Here is a 17,787-nt window from a genome sequence, read left to right as displayed (position 1 = left end):
AATATATAATGCAATGCTTAGGACACAGTAAGCACTCTATAAATGCATTTGTAAAGGAGGAAAAATATCTTTTTCCTCTACCTTTCTAAGCTCTTGACTGAGACTCCTTGTAACAAAAGATAGATTTACAAGAGAAAAACATAAGTTTTGCATGACATGGGCCTTCTTAAGAAAATAAAGACTTGAATAAATGGTTAAACCTGACTGTTTTTATGTCAGGTTTGAAGAAGAGTTTCAGTCTTGGAAAGAGAGAAGAAAGATTATGAGCTAAGAATAGTAAACTGTGGGAAACTTAGCAAGATCATTCAGATTCCTCTCTCTGTCCCTTTGCCTTCAGAGATAAGGATGTTCTTCCCTCCTGGGATACAGAGGATAAAATCCTCACTTGAGGACTTTATGACCTGCTTCAGAAGGTCAGAAAGTCCTTCCTTCACATGTTAGTTCTCAAATTCCTTCAACTTGAAATATTCAATAATATGTCAAGGTGCCATATTTTGAGGTAGCATTTCCTGAACCCAGTCATATTCTTGTTATCATTTCACTTATTCAAAAAAATTATTTTTGGTGTGAACTCACAGGTATAATAAGTTAAGAAAAGAGTGCAGGTTCCACAAAGACCCTACTTAAGGGAGACAATTTAAGGGCGGGAAAAACTATTCATTTTATGTGATTATTGTACAAGTGGAAGTTGGAATTTGAATGATCTGGATACATAATTTCTTCTTTCTGTTATGTCCATTGAGAACCAAGTTATATTTTCTACCAAAATTCCCAAAGTAAATAAGTAGAGTCTCTTTATATTCATTTCCATACAAAGAATAATTTATTCACATTCAAAAAGCCACAAGAATGTGGTTCCCTTTTAAGCCAGGAAAAGGTCAGAGGGCACTCCTATTCTGTAAGGGCAAAGGGATGCCACAGGACAATCCCTGAACAAGGGCTTCTATAAGAACAATAATCCTCTGAAAATTGCAGCACTTTGTAGTATCTGGTCTTTCTGACCCAGCTTTGAATGAAGGTCATGATCTCATACAGGAAGCATCTCAAGCATGTTTACTGCATTTTTATGCAAAAAACTAATATGTGCATCTCAATCACAGTAATGTAGGTCTTGTTACTTTGGATAACTCCATCAGTACTATTCTGAGGACTCTTTTGTTTTCCTTTGGTATTCAAACTCTTGTCTATGTTCCTCTCCAATACAATAGCCTCAGTCTTTCTGGAACCAGTGACCTACCTGAAACTCTGCTTTACTGAAAGCTTTCAACAAATGAAACATTTCCACCTCCAGTTTCACCAACTGCTCTTTTTCATCTGCGCTGTATACACAACCTTTAGCTCCGTTTCTCACACCTCCTAATTCCAACTAACCTGCCCGTTGTGACACTTGCTTAATATTCCCTCAGACTATGCAATTATTCCTGCTTTTGCTTGCCTCCACCTCCTGCTTAAACCACTGGTTAACAATCATTTCCACTAAGCATTAATACTTCACTCCTGCTTTTGTCTTCTCAGCTTTGGGTAATTAATTCCTACCATCTTTAAAACAAAAAGGCAAAGACTCAGATATATCTCCATACTTTGATACAGCACATTACAAAAGCCAATATGCATAATGTTAAAAAAATCATCAAAAAAACTAATTCAAGAACATGGTGGCAGAAAGTAATTAAATTGCTAATGGTGTCAGTGAACTAAAGTTTTATAAAACTAGTTTCTACTTGAAAGTTTATTATATGCCTGCATTTTTTTATACCTCTGTGAATGGATCTGTACTTCACAATTTTTTTTAATTTTACTATCAGTTTTATTTTTTACATTTAAATAGTTACGTTAGTTTTATCACAACTCCAAGCTTTAAATTATTTAGAAGACGCATTGAGATTCCTTCAATGTTTTTTAATGTACATTTAATATTTCTAATACATTAAAACCCCCAAACAACCAATAAAGTGGTATGTTATAAAATGACTAGGTTATGAGTTTATATTTCAAATTTATTTTGTTGAGTAATGTGTTTCTGAGATATAAGTAGAATTTACTCATCTCAGAATAAATTTACTTAAGATGATCGATCTATTTACTGTATTAAAAACATAATAATATTTGGTGATTTAAATAATAAAACATTTTTATAGACTAATAGCACTAATCATATCCAATGTTTACAAAACTCAAGTACCCTATGTTTTCTTTAATAACCTAAACTATTACTTCTCAAATGTTTATTTCAAATTAAGATAACACTTAACAAATGCCTTAATTACGATACTTTCTCTTTTAAGCAACTGAAAATTCTAGTTCAAATTCATTTCAAAAATTAAAGAACTTCATATCTCATACAATAGTAAACCCAGAAATATGGTGGGTTGATTTATGGACCCAACAATGCCATCAAGCACCTATATTCTTTACTTTTTTTTTTCTTCCTGCTATCATTAATGCATTTGTTTTGCCCTCAAACTAGATCTCCTAGTGGACAAAAGATGATCCCCTGTAGCAATTTCAAACATCTATTTCAGAAAGAAGAAATATCATGAGCTGCCATATACCTTCTCATCCAGTATTCCCCTTGCTAAGCATAAAGAAATTTTTTCTACCCCCTTTCCCTCCAGTCCTGTTATTTCATGTAATTGACTATGACTGGGACAAAGTAAAAAGGTCCTCTCACTAATAAATCACTAGCAAAGTGAACAGAACACTACGATTATTAGCTTAGGCTAATTAAAATTTCACCTTTTTAGGAATGAACTGCCTTCCCCTGAGTCATGTGGGGTAGAGTGGACATCTGAATTAACACCAGAGTTCTATGAGAAAAGCAGAATAAGGAAATTATTTGAGTGGGCAACCAATAGTGTCTGCCACAACAACAAGGAAGGGAATATGACTCTCAGAAGTAAAAATACGCTCCTTATGAATTAATGTACAGGAAATGGAAAGGAAAATTAACTTCTGGTAAAGGATCACACAAGGCTTGAACTAAGCAGTGTCATTCCAGGGGAATCCGAAGATCCAGTAGGGGAGGGACATGAAGAAGTGTCAATGATACTTGACGCTTACCATCAAAGACACAAAGTGGAGCCAAAAACAAACAGACTGAAAGACAGTCCTTTCTCATTGGGATCTTGAAGCTACTGTCGGTTTACAAATACAAAATAAGTACATTGCCCCCATCCCTTGGAATTTTAAGGTGGTCCAAACCTACTAAAATCGGACTGATTTATGAATGTGAAACTCTTGATGGTAATTATGTCTAATTAATAAGTTTAAAGAGACTACTTTTGTCATGTATTCCAAAAAATAAAATTGTATCATCTATTTCAAATAAGTCAAGTATCAATGCAAGAAACTGATTTTATAAATGGAGGTATCTCACAGGATTGTCAAGCCAAGCAAAAAGAAAGGGAATATAGTGCAATAAATTACACCATATATGCTTTAATTATAGGTCCTGTTCATGACACAGGAGTTTGCTATACTTGTATATATTCTACATTCTTATTTTCCAAAATTACTGGCACACATTTACATTTTTCACATGAATAACATACACCATATAACCAAATACATAATGTTAAGTAACTCCGTGGTGCATAGAAAACAGTCATCTCCATATATACATAAATTATTAATTTCTTCCTTAGCATTCACGTGAAACTGCTAATACTAGGGTAGTTACTTGTTGCAAAGTAGAGTATACAAAGATCTGTTCAGCATATATATTCTCTCTTGTAAAACATACCTATTCTCTCTTAGAACTCAAAGTGTAGTGGAGGAGACAAAACATTTATGTATAAAAAATAAACCAGCACCACAAGGCAAAATTCCCAGCTAAATCATAACCATTCCAAATATAGTTAATGCTATAATGTGAAAAAGAGAAATCTGTTTTTTTAAATTTACATGTTCTGAAATGAAATATAAATCCTCCTTTGTTGGACTGTCACTAAGCAAGATAACCAAAAACTGCACACATGCTTCTTCAATATAGCAAACAATCTAGAAAAGAAGCATTATTTATTAGAAATTTACTTTCAAAAGTATTTAGGATATCTCTGTTTAACACATAAAACTGAGTTAAATAACTGTAATTTCTTTTAACCTCATTAAATGACCATAAAACCAATTGCCACCCCTGAAAAACATCAGTACAGATTTCCAGGGGTTCTTCACCTTTTTGTGCCATAAATCCATTTGGCAGTCTAATGAAGTCCATGAATCCCTCTCAAAAAGTGTTTCTAAATACATAAAACAAAATATAAATTATGTGAAAGAAACAGACTTAAAGCACAGTTATTAAAATATAATTTAAGACATAGCTACAGGTCTATATATATACTCACATATGAAAAAATAATCCCTAGAAGCAGATGTAATTATTACTGCAACTTCAAACTAGACATAAACATGAATATATTTCAAAATATATGCAGCCATAGCAATTAGACATGACAATAAATAGTTACAACTTCTGGAAAGCTACAGGTACTATTAAAACTACTGTGTGTGTGTGTGTGTGTGTGTGTGTGTGTGCACGCGTGTGTTAGGTGTTCATGAGAGTAATGATGTTATTATTTCCTATCCAAGTTCATGGACACCCTAGAGTGTGAAATGGAGTGTGGACTCAACTCTTTGCAACTAATAACACATTAGTTAGATCTGGAGAAATGGGGGAAAAGTTTAAAAAAGATACAAGTTTTTTAAGATAATTCATCCAGCTAAAATTCTTAACCTTCCATATATAATTACTAATGATTAAGGTCATCAACATGAAGACAGAAAGGAAAAGCATCTCTACAGTTCCAACATCCACAAGATGCTTTGTTAAACCACTTACATGGTTCCATATCTCCTGCCTTTGCCACCTGATCTGTCTTGAATGGCCTGTCCCCCCTTCTTTGCCTGCCAACTCATCTTCATCCTTTGCCCAACAATCATCTCCACACTGTTTCCAGGCACTGCTGCCCCTAATACTGATGGAGAACCCCATCCCTACTACTTCTACTGTAGCACATAATTTATGGAAGTAAGTTTTATATAGGTTTATTTACTTTAATTTGAGATACATCACTATCACTACTAAAAAAGACAGAACTACAAACAGTTTTTAAAAATGATGTTCAACAAATATTTATTAAATTCAGCTGGATCAGATCAGAATCCCTTTATTGGTCAACTCATAATTTAAACAGTTACATTTTTCAGAATGAGAAGACAGTGGGTAAAAATGTTGCAAATTTTTATGGCTTACTGAAAAGAAAATCAGTATCTCATTGAATAAGGAAGTCCCAAAGAAACATTTATTATATCAAGTCACAAAACACTGTTCTTTAAAGCCTCCTCTGTGCCACTCTAGGAGACTTCCTTTTTCCAAATTGATCATAAATTTCCTAGTCTACTTAATTTACTCAATGAAGCCTATGATAATTCAGCTGTTATAAATTTAGTAGTAGTTCTTCCTTTAAAAAGGATTAAAGACAATATTGGCAATACAATAGTTCTTACTAGTTTGGTATTAAGAATTTTAAAGGCCTTTTTCCTACACACCAGTCACAATGATGCATTAAAACAGAACAATTGACAAAATTTCAAAACAGTATCTACTCTTATAAAGAAATGCTACTTGGTAGATTTGAAATATCAATAGACTTTTACCATTTCAGATGTTATTAGATAATTTCAAATACAATTCATTTACTAAAATGTGACTCCTTAACAATTCTCTCAAACTGTGTTTTGCTAGACTTCACTGCAAAAGCAGCATCTTCCGAGCAATTATAATCAATTACTAAATGCAGCATTGAGATAAATCACTTTGAAATTAATTCAGTTATACAATTGTTCTTTACAATAAGCCAAATTTTGTATTTATTGCTACCAGCAATGATCAGCATTTACGTTGGAAGCATGTTTATGACTATAATAGTGCACATTCTCAAGGAGGTATTTAGGAAAGTTCCACCATCAACCAAAATTCTCCTTTTACTAGGGAATTCCTCAAAAGCAAACAAAAAATTAAATAGATTACAGAGAATAACATGCATGTTGACCTTTAAAAACACATCTTCTTAAATAAAACTCTTTTCAGTACTTACCAAACTATGTTTTAACTCAAGTGGAAATCTGAGTAAATTAACCTATTTGCTATTAAATTTTTACTTTAAAACATAGCACTTTCTTGATGGCTGTAAACAGCTATGAGAGAAATCAAGAGGGTAAAAATCAAGTTCATCCTCTTACATCAACTTTTAGTTACTTCAAATTTGGAGATCTGCTACTACAGCACAGATATTTCTGTTTGCTTTTTAGCTAAAATGCTGTCTAAGATCAATATTGCCTCATTTACAAACCAGGTGAGAAAGAAAGCTAGTTACCTTTTCATGAAATATTATATAACTATTTGACAATGTTACACAGCCAAATCTGTAATGATTCCATTAGTAGGTTATCATACTCTGTAGTTTCTTCTATCAAACCTCTCAAAACAAGCTGGTTTTGGTCATTTAAATAACTATCATCATTTTCTACAGAAGAGTGAGCTAAAAACTGCACCCAATCATTCACTTTCTCTGTTGGTAGCTCTGGCAAAGTTTATTAAGTGCCCTGAAAATCTTAGAGGACTTGTGGTTGAACTTTCAGGAAACAAGTTAACTGTAACATCTGATAATCCTAAGGAAAAGCTATACAATACCTGGAAAACACTGCATGTACACACAATTCTCACTTCACCATACCTTACAAATTTACCAGCAGGAGCTACCTTTCAAGCAGTGAATTTACCTTCTTCCATTAGTTAACTGCACATTTGCCTGCACTCTACTTAAGAAAAGTAGGAAAGGCCTCCATGATTATGTCACCTACAGAGCCATTAACCAAGACTGTGGGTAGCATATCTTTCCTACTATTATTCTCTACCTTTACAGGTATAAAAAAAGCCTGAAAACTCCTTTAGAATTCGAAAAAAAAAAAAAGAAATTCAAGAATCTGTAGCAACAGTTAACTAAAAAAGATCTTAAATTAATGGTTAAAATTGGCCTAGAAATATCAATTAATTGAAGTTATTTTTCCCTATAAAGATACACCTAGCACGAATAGAGAAACACCAAAAAATATATACCATAATTACATGTACATATAAATACATTTATAAAGATATATCTAATATATACACAGAGAAAGAGAGAGAGAGGCATTAGTCACCTAAGCCTTGGAAATTTCTAGTATATATTCTGAACCTCTACTTCAGAACAATATGTAAATATATTTATATAATGTCAATAGCAAAAAACAAACATGAAATAAAAGCAGCTATTACTATCTAGATATCTCCCTTAGATGTATCCAGGAAAATATACACCGTGTTATTCAAAACTTTTTTTAAAAGTCCTATTATTCATTACAATCACAAGTGTTACATAAATTAAATCACTTATTCATACTATGTGATCTGCCTTTTCAACACTATCCTTAAGTACACAATATTGAAAGATGAAGCTAATTCCAAATTTATAACTATGCCATTTCAATGAAAGCAGAAAATTGGCGTTTATTCCTTTGTACAATATTTGTGTCAATTAACTGTCTCCTGGTGAAAAATAATCACACACTATAACTATCATTAGAGTGGTTGAAAATATTTTCTAAGTATAAAACAAACACAGAACTAGCAAATAGCAACCTAAAAATAGTATAAGCACTGTCTTCTAAGACTAACTCTGGAACAATAACTTTTAGCCATGATCTTTAAAGGCCTGATTTTAATTTCATATCTCCATTGTTTGAAAGCAAAGAGATTCCTCTGCTCAAAATTTATACCATTTTTCTTCTTCTAGTTTGAATATATTTAAGCTCCCACAGGAGCAAATTTAAGTTTCTTGATCTCTAAATGTGTTAAGGCAAGCACTATTAGATCCCCCAGTCTCTGATCTGTTTTATGCACCAGGGCTCAGGCAACCATGCGGTTGACTCCTGTAGTAACTACTTTTGAATTTATTATTATATTCAAATAAAATAGCTTTTTTTGTCACTTAGAGGTTTTAGAAAACAAATTGCAATTTTACAGAATGAATCACAAAAAAATTACCTGCAAAGTGAAATTTAAATAAAAATTATCTAATAGTGAGCAATGGAGACTAAAGATTTTCAAGATTTTTAATTTAAAATCAAAAGCAAGGGGCACCTGAGTGGCTCAGTCGGTTAAGCATCCGATTCTTAGTGTCAGCTCAGGTTATGATCTCATGGTTCCTGAGTTTGAGCCCCACATGGGCTCTGCATGGACAGCACAGAGCCTGCTTGGGACTCTAACCTCCCTCTCTCTTGTATATTCATTATTAATAAAATTAATAAATATTAATAAAATAAGGTCTAAAAATAAGTTATTATTAAGTATTTTACCAAAGATTTTATTATTTCAGCAATTTATCCATACTTATTTTCTTTCTCTAATATATTAACCTGTTCACCTGAAAAATAAACATTCATGAATATAATACAGTACATTAAGCTATTAAAAATAGCTTTTTTTTTTTTGCTAATTGACATGTCTAAAAATGAAATATTTCAAAATTACCATGTGTGGAACAAGTTCCTATATTATTGGTATCAATATAGACAACAAATTTTATCTTGGTAAAATTCTGGTAAAAAGTAAAATAACACAAAGAAAATCACAGTGCTACGATGTTCAGTGCAAGGATTTGAATCCAAGCCTTCTGTTTTCCTGGACATAAAAAATATGCAATAAGTATTGGTTGAATCAATTAATGAAAGTCTCTTAAATCTACCCTCTAAACTCAAAAGGAAACTGTTGTGGCCTTTGGGAAAAGAAAGTTTATTTGTACACCACAAATGTAATTTTAGTCCCTCAAGTGTTATTTCCGAGAAGGGAGCCAAATTCTGCAAATATATTTGGTAACTTCTCATAAAGGCAAAATTGAGCTGGGCTTAAAAAATAACTGGTCCTGAGTATAAATATAAACCAAAAGAAAAGTAAATTAATTTGCTGATTATATTTTTCTGAGAGAATGACTCAGCTTTAACCATAACAAAATCTCACCCATTATTCTCAAAGATTAAAATCTGATTAAACTAAAACTACAATTAAAATGCAAAAGTAGTAATTTTATAAATTAAATGCAGATATGTCACTATAACATGTGTATACTAGATATAAATCTCAATTTATATCTAGTAAATTTATACTCCTATAATCTCAATTGAATCAACTGAGTCAGAAACTCTATGACCTTTATATTTTTAAATATCTATTAACATAATTTCATCTCTTTAATGCTCACAGTAAACTTGTTATTATGTAAAGAAAAGTTTCTTTACTTTGCAAGTGGAAAAACTGAAATCATAGGGAAAACATTTTGCCAAGTGTGATTCATAAAGTCAATCTCAAAAGGCAGGCCGATAGTCACAATCTCAAACTCACCAATCCAGTGGAAATATAATACATATTAGTGTTTATACCATTTAACCCCCCAACACAACAGTAAACCAAATTCCCTGGGAAGGAAGGAAGGAAGGAAGGAAGGAAGGAAGGAAGGAAGGAAGGAAAGAAGGAAGGAAAGGAGGAAAGGAGGGGGGGGGGAGGGAGGGAGGAATGAAGAGGAAACAAATTTTACACATAAAAAAAGCATCTGAATTGTAGATAAGGTTCTGAGTTCCTGGCTAATCTGGAACTTGGAAGCAGCAGGGTCTTAAGAATTGGGCAAATGCTTTGTGAAACAGTGAGATCACCCCAACTTCTACTCTTCCAGGAAAAAGGGCAAGATCTATTTATGGGGGTTACTGTTGACAAACACAAGGAAGACACGTTAAACATGTTTTCCACTTTAACTCCATGACCCAAATCTGTGCCCTTTGAGAGTATGTAATTGAATTATTCAATTTAGGTGGAAAGCCATCTGCTCAAAGCCCAAGTCTTTGGTTCTTACTCTCCATGAAAACAAAGAAAGTCAAGGTCAAGGGACTGAAGTTGCAGCAAGCCTAGTCCAAGTTGAGGAGACAAATGGCAACAAAATATGAACACTAACAAAAGTATAACCAGCACAGGCAGCATCAGGCCCCCAGCAATTCCACTGCAACACTGATAAGGGTCAGACTTCCCTCCTCCAGCACTTCTACCCCTTTCCTCTGACACAACCGACTGCACTGTGCTTAGTTTATTTTTTTTGCCAAGAAGACTGATCTTAGTCACCTAAAAAATCTCATTGCAAAAGAAACCCCTTGTTTAAACCCAAGTACCCACCAGCTCCTTTCCAATTATCCCTTGCAAGTTCCCCAGTCTCTTTCATGCCTGGCTACTGAGCCCAGTCTGGTTTGGCTGCTGGCCAGGTTCCTCTCTTCTTTCCTTGTCAGTCGTAAAAACTTGGAAAACACTCCTGGACAGCTCAAGGAGACCTTTTAATTATGCAATGGGGCAGTACCTTAGCCTGTCTGCTGCTTCCAGCAAGGCTTGGAGTCGCCAGCGACTGCACTCTCCCAATTGGTGGGTTTTCTAGCAAGGCTACTTGTTTATGTGGGGGAAGGAGGGAAAGACTGGCAGAGAAAGGGGGCGATTTGCACATCTGAAAATATTCCAACTCCTCTCAGACTTTCCTACCTCCTAACACTCGCTCTCCTTTACTGTACAGTCTCCTTTACTGCCCTCCTTTAGCACTGTATCACCCATGTGGTATCACAGACACAAAAATCATCAATATTGTGGTCTCCTACCAGTCTTCGAAACGAACAAGAGAAACCATAACTAGAACACTCGCCAGAAACTTTTACTCTTGTGTTGATGCAACATTCTTTTTAAAGCAAGTCCAAAAATGAACTTAATTAAACACTTCCTAATTGATTGCCTTATACTTCGTCAAACTTGAAGACTGAAATAGAACATGTCAATGTCTGCCTGCACGTGAAAGTAAGGCGGGCTCAACTGAGAAAAACTGCTAGGATCCAGGAAGGGGTACCTAGACTGACGTCCTGCACCCACTAGGGGTTTGCCCAACGTCCTAAGTGGACTCGCCAAGTCCAACACCAGCTACGCTTTCCTTACTCTACCCTGGCACGCCAGTTCCAGCTGCAGCGTCCGGCTTCCTGTTCAAGTCCCATTCAACATCGTAAACACATTCCAAGAAAACCAGCCTGCCCAGAGTTCCCTCCCGCACACAGGGAAGTCGGCGCGGTGCCCTAGGAGCCACAGGAAAGATCCGATCGCGCCGGGTACTGATCCGCGTAGTGAGCCAGCCCACGAGGAGGTGGCCCCGGGCGAGCGAGCTTGAGCCCAGGGTCTCATCACCACGCCGCCCCGTGCTCCCCTCGTAACGTAGCCTCCGCCGCAAGGAACCACTTGACCCACCCAGCCAAAGGTTAACCGTGTGGGCGCCGCCCCTGAGTTTGGGCCCTCCCAGTCCTGGCTTTCAAGAATCCTGAGCCCGGCCTAGGAGCTTCGCGCCTCCCCGCCCCCATGCTCACGCTCTCTCCAGGAGCCAACAAAAGGGACGTCACGCTACAAGAAGTTTCGCTCCTGGGTCGCCTCGCTGTGCCCCGGCGATGACTTGCCGGCTCAGCCCCGTCGGGTCCCTGCTCCCTCAGCCGTGCTGAGCCACCGGCGCCCCGCCGCCCGCCGCCAGCTCCCGCCCACCGGCCCTGGCCACCCCAAAGTTACCACAAAGGGCTAGAGGAGGATCCAGGAGCCGCGAGCCCGCCGCGTCCCCGACCTCCTTAGGCTCCTCGTCATCCCTCAAGCGCTGCAATGGCAGTCGTCAACAGGTCTTCGCCTCCTTTCGGGCTGGGAGACTCCCTGCGCCTTTCACTGCCCTAATTTTTGCAACCTGCCCGGCGGCGGCAGCGGCGACGCGCAGCCCCGCGCCCTCCTCCCCAGGCACCCGCGGCCGGCGCTGACCACCGCCCGCCTCCTCCCCGGGATGTCAGTGTGGAAGAGACTGCACGCTACCTGACGGGAGGCTGGGCTTGCAGCGGGGAAGACCCCACACAAATCGCTGTCTCCCCATACCTTACGGACTGATGCGGTCGGATCAGGCTTCGGGCAGGGGCGTGGAGCGCTGCCGCGTCCTCGCCGCCGAGCGATCTCCGCTCCGACACGGCCGGGGCGCCCGTTTCTGCGGCCGAGAGGGAAAGTTTCTCGACGTCGAGACAGCGCTGGACTCGGGACCCTCCGGCCCCGGTGCCCTCCCTCTTCGCGCTCTCTGCCCCCTCCCTCCTCTTCCCAACCCGCTGAAGCTAAAACTGGCGGCGGCTGGGGCTCGAGGCTCGGGACTCCGGGTCGCTCCCGGCTGGGAACGCGGGGCTCCCCCTCTCGGCCAGAAGGAAACTCTCAGACTCCGGCTGGCGCACTTCTGGCGGTCTCCTTGGACACTTCCAAACGGGACGCCTGTGTTCGAGCTCTCAGACTTGCTTCAGTCTCCGATGGTCGTTTCCCTCGGGGCCCACTGGGCTGTCTGGCGTTTGCAGGCGGACCAAAGGAAGAGAATGAAATGTGAGGGAAACGCCACTGTGGCAGAAGAGGCCTCACCTTACCCTGTGCGGAGCCGGGACAGAAGCAAAAACACAGGTCTCTCCCCCCTCCCCCATTCTCGTGCCCCCCTTCCGCTCCCCCCCCCCAAGTTTCCTTTTGAACCTCCTCCCTAAAGCACTAGAGCGAGACTGTGTTTCCTAACCCAGGTGTTTTAAAAAACATCTCTGCGGCTTCATAAGACAGAAGGTGTCAACACACACACACACACACACACACACACACACACACACACGAATGCGAGTAGAACATGCTTTCTTTACAACACTTAATCAACAAATCATTGACACAGTTGTTGCTGCTGTCCTGATGGTGCCTGCACATTTTTCATGTTTCCTAATTTTTTTTTTAACTCAGACTGAATCTCTGCACTTTATTTTTGCCTTATAAAACATTACCCACCAGATTATGTTCATTTGCTCCATTCTTATGTTCACAAAGAATTCAGAAGTAGCATATAGGGTATGAGGGAAAACAGGACAAACCATTCTTACTGACCCTGGTAAACCTCTGCTGGAGGAAGGATATAAGGAGGAGTATCCTCATATAAGCAATGCTTAAAGGATGTGAGGACTTTAACATTTTTTGAGACGCTGCTTAGAATTTAGTTTACTAGATTTTTATTTGAATGTGAAAATAGATAAAGGGGGAAAATCGTTTTGTAAGGCTAGCAAATATAATGTGTTACAGTGGAATCCAGGGCTTAGAATCAGACAAACCAGATTCCTTTTCAGACTCTATACTTACACATTCTGTGCCCTAGGACACTCAACACAATTACAACTGCCAAAAGGAATTATATAATCAAACTCAAAGAGTCACGGTCACATTTACAGGAGTTAAAATAGAGTAGTGTCAGGCACAGGGAAGGCACTCAATAAATATTTGGTTCTTACATCCCACTCACTATATTTGACTATAATTAGGAAAATATGGTACTGGAAATTTCCCCCAAAGACCTTGTTAACTGAATCAACTTTCTTCTCCCTGATGCTTTTTCCATTAAAAAAGATACAGCTCATCATTTTTGAAATGTAAACTAAATTTAGGGATCACCTAGCTCTTGCCATATGCTCTTATTTTAAATACAAGATAACTAAAGTCAAAGAATCTTAAGTGACTTACCCCAAATCTCATGGTTAGGAAGTGCTAAAGCTGGGACCAGAAGTCATGCCTCTTCATACTTGAAGGGTCAGGGTCCACTTGGAACTGTTTTCCCTTTTATCGCAACAGTCAAGCACAGAGTAAAAGAAGCATATTAAACACATTAATCTGAGGACAATGCTAATTGCTTTTTCTGTAAATAACCTTAAACAATGACTTTAAATTGTTTATAGATCATTGTAAACACTTAAATTTACAACCACTATAAAAAATAATTATGAAAATAAATCAAACCCTAGCCCATTACTTAGAAATAAGGAGGTTGACCCTACACCCAAATCCATGCTTATATCATGTAATTATAAGATCTTTTCTGGTAACACATTATTATAAAACTCCGATTAGGAAAGTCTAGATTCCCAAGAATACATCAACAAACCACTAGCATCTGCTAACCCTACATTGAGAAACACTAGATTAGCCTTCAATGCATTAGAGATTCACTTGAACAAGTGCAGGGCATAAGAACAAATCAGGCTGCAGAAATCAAACATTGTAAGTGCCATCCTATGAATTAATGGAAAATCCCATATGTACTTATCATTTGCCTCTGATGGCTTTAAAGAGAGGTTCTTCCAAACCTTTTCTCACTTTATTCAATGTTGAAACTCATGTGGAGTTTTACACAACTCCCAGGCTCTCAAAGACTATTATTCTCCTAAGGAGGGGTTCTCTACTACTCCAGCTTCTCCCTGAATTAGCCACTAAAATAATTTGAAGACATTCTGTAGCCTTCTCTATGCTCCCTTTCCATAAGACTTGGAAGTTGCCAAATAAATAAATTAATTAATAAATAAATAAAAGAGAGAGAGAAAATCAAAATTATAAAGTGCATTCATCATGGAGGGATGAATGAGGATACATGAATCCCCATAACGGTCTTTTTCCATTGCATGCAGTGCTAAAAATTACTCATTTTTAATATTTTTTATATTTTCTCCCAATGTTTAAATTCTCCTAGCTTGCTCTTGCTTTGTAATTTTTGTAACCTGATTTTTGATATGAACTGTTCTTTGAAATGGCTTAGAGGTATAAGAATTGCAAGACTGTCAGAACCAAGTTTTCAAAACCACTACAACCAAACAGAACAAGATTTTAAATGAGATCCAAAGCATGCCCCAGGAACGAAAGAAGGGCAATGCCAGTAAGGGCTGCAGAGGCCCTGGCAGGGCACGACCATTACAATATGCCTGATCCTACCCATTGCAAACACTCAGATTTCCATTTGAACATTCTTCACATTCATCACTGTGCATAGAGACTCAGCACCTTTCCAGTATTTTTAAAATTAGTTTTCTGGCTCAAGCCAGTTTGAAGTCTCTCTTACTTGAAAACAGAACCTTGACTAGGACAAAAAAACTGCCTGTTATTTATGTTGAGAATAACAATTTTATTGTTATTACAAAAATACACAAAAACATGCTGGTTATTTAGCTCTATTTACTACAAACTCATCATTTAAAGTATTTGACATTTTTTGAAAAAGGAAATAAAAACCAAGACAGAATTTAAAATCTCAGTTGTGTGAATTGAAAAGGAAGCATATTTCTTTTTGTTATGTGAAACAGTGGCCAAATTGTATACACTGAGTTCCTAGGGGATCTGGGTTCCAAAGTTAATGTGTTACATTTACTTTCTAATTTCCATCATTTTATCCCTTATTCTTTCTGTTTTTGTCTTCCTGATTAAGAATATGAAACCCCTTGGGAAAAAAAAAAAAAGAACGAACAGAGCCAATACAAACAAGGAACAAATAACACCTGCATTTCCACCACCAAGAGTACCCATTGCTAACATTTGCTCTATACCTTCCAGGGATTATTAAGGTCCCTGAGAGACTCTCCAATAAATAACATCCCTTCTCCATGCCTGGACTGGGAATAAATTGAGAAATAAAGCAAAAGTTTAAAACAGAAGCTAAAATATTGCCTGTATAATTGACAGAAACCTGGTTTGAAAATGAACAGTCAAAATAGCAGTTGCAGTCACATGGTTCCTGGTCTCCCTACCTAGGAAGAGACAACATCTTTGAAAAGGGAGTTAAATTCTGTTTCCTAAGACCTATGAGAACGAGAGACAGAGACAGAGAGAGAGAAGAGTGTAGCTGAACCCTGAATGCCCAGTAATTCTTCCCAAGTTTGTTCTTAAATGTATTTATCAAATAACGTTGTAATACTTCTCCAAGAACAAATGAGAAGAGACCCAGAAAAAATATTTTAACGGGGAATACAGAAGTCCAGAACAGGCATTAATTAGCCAGTACCTACAGCCACTTATTTTCTTTTTCTCACAAGGAGTAAATTGTACATACTTACTAACAGTAACAATATAACAGTACATCAGAGGCTTGTCCCCTACCGGTGTTTATCAATAATGTTTTCTCTAATTATAAGCAAACTATGGCCATCCAGACATATATTTATGTTAGACTCAGGTTATGAATATTTGGGTAAACATGGAAGTGTAATACTATATTCTTTTCTTTTCTTTCCTTTAATTCTATCATATTGCATACAACTTTGCCATGTCCCACTATGGATCATCTTCATTTGATTAAGCTGATGGTTCTTGTCAGTTTTCTCCTCTGTAATGTTCCTCTTTTTCCCTTTGTAATTGGTGGGCATTTTCTTTTTTTTTCTTTCTTTCTTTCTTTCTTTTTTTAATGTTTCTTTCTTTTTGAAGGAGAGAGACAGAGCATGAGTGGGGGAGGGGCAGAGAGAGAGGGAGAAGCAGAATCCAAGCAGAATCTGAACTGTCAGCACAAAGCCCAAAGTGGGGCTCAAATTCATGAACCGTGAGATCATGACCTGAGCTAAAGTCAGATGCTTAACTGACCGAGCCACCCAGGCGCCCCTGTGATTGGGAGGTATTTTCTGAAGAGGTACTTTGTAACTATGTGGACATTTCAGTCCTTGTTAAACTTTCAATTCATTCATTTCTCTACTTATATTAGTGTAGACACATCGTTTGCTATTTTACTCAAACGGTTATAATCTATTACTATCATGATTTATTTTGAGACTGAGATTGGGCCAGATTTGGCCAGAGTGAGCCCTTCCTAGATGACTTCTGCATCCCAATGCCATGTCTCCGTCATTGAGAACCATTTCCTCACTTCAGGGCACAAAAAGGTATTTCAAGTCTCATTTTACATTTTCCCAGCTCCAGCCCTGGAATCAGCCATTTCTCCAAAAGAAGCCAGTCCCTTTTACTGAAGGATGGTATTTATAATCCGAGCTCCAGGTGCTATGTCATTGCTGTCAGGATTTTTGCTTCATTTAGCCTATTTCAGTAGCCAAGACCAGGGAATACATGTATATATTAATATCGTTTATTCCCTCTCTCTCTCTCTTTCATCTTGAGAGTCTTGAGTTCACACACTTACCTCCAATTCCAGTCCAGTACCTCTTTTCGTATTCGTAACTGCCTTCTCCTCCGGTGAAAATCTAGCTGTACTACCATTATCCTTAATACATTTTCTCATTTAGTCCATGTCCTTGTTAATAACCAACCTCCCGTGGCTGTCACAGTCCCTCCTCTGGGTGGCCAGGCCATTTCTCTGCAGGAATATCTTCATTATCCTGCTCAGGGGCCAACAACTCAAGACGGACTCCTGTATCCTCACCCACGGAGGGTTCCAGCACACTGTGCCAGGCGGCCATCTGTGTGATTTCCTCTGCATCTTGCTTGGGCTCCAACTCATTACACAAGGCTGCTCCTCCAGGAGAACACCCTCTTCCCCACATTTGGGCTTCCTCAGCCCTCTCTGGGCCTCTACAGTCCCCCCATCCCGGGACCAACACAGGTGTTTACCTCACTTTGCCACTCCTAATAGATATCATTCATATTGCCAAAGTAATTCTGGAAAGTTAACAAAAATGTACCCTCCCATGAGCAGCATATTAGTGAGTGCCATTTCTTCAACACATAACACTTGTTATTTTATTTTTTACCTATGTTACCTAGTTAGTAAGAAACAGGTACAGGTGCCTGTGTGAATCATGCTTCCTAGTGTTTGGCACACCATCATCCTGCAAGTTCCCACAGACCCTTCTCAATTTTATTTCATGATGCACTTTTACCTTCATTCTCCT

At 38.0% G+C, this 17,787-nt stretch overlaps 1 protein-coding gene across 16 annotated transcripts in view; it reads right to left on the bottom strand.

Moving 5' to 3' along the window:
* The window catches only part of GULP1 (GULP PTB domain containing engulfment adaptor 1), a 266,197-nt gene extending 254,056 nt beyond the window's left edge, over positions 1 to 12,141 (bottom strand). For 13 of the 16 annotated variants that reach the window (XM_043577258.1, XM_043577255.1, XM_043577265.1 and 10 more), the window contains exon 1: positions 12,011 to 12,102. The gene's annotated coding sequence lies outside the window, so the exon portion shown is untranslated. Of the gene's footprint in view, positions 1 to 12,010 lie in introns of all 16 variants that reach the window. The other 3 variants (XM_043577257.1, XM_043577268.1, XM_043577270.1) reach the window with 2 other exon arrangements.
* Positions 12,142 to 17,787: the final 5,646 nt, after the last annotated feature.

Source organism: Prionailurus bengalensis, chromosome C1 (assembly GCF_016509475.1).
Source record: "Prionailurus bengalensis isolate Pbe53 chromosome C1, Fcat_Pben_1.1_paternal_pri, whole genome shotgun sequence".
Lineage (NCBI taxonomy): Eukaryota > Metazoa > Chordata > Mammalia > Carnivora > Felidae > Prionailurus > Prionailurus bengalensis.
The sequence above is the reverse complement of the archived record's forward strand: the minus strand, read 5'-3'. Positions and strand labels throughout refer to the sequence as shown.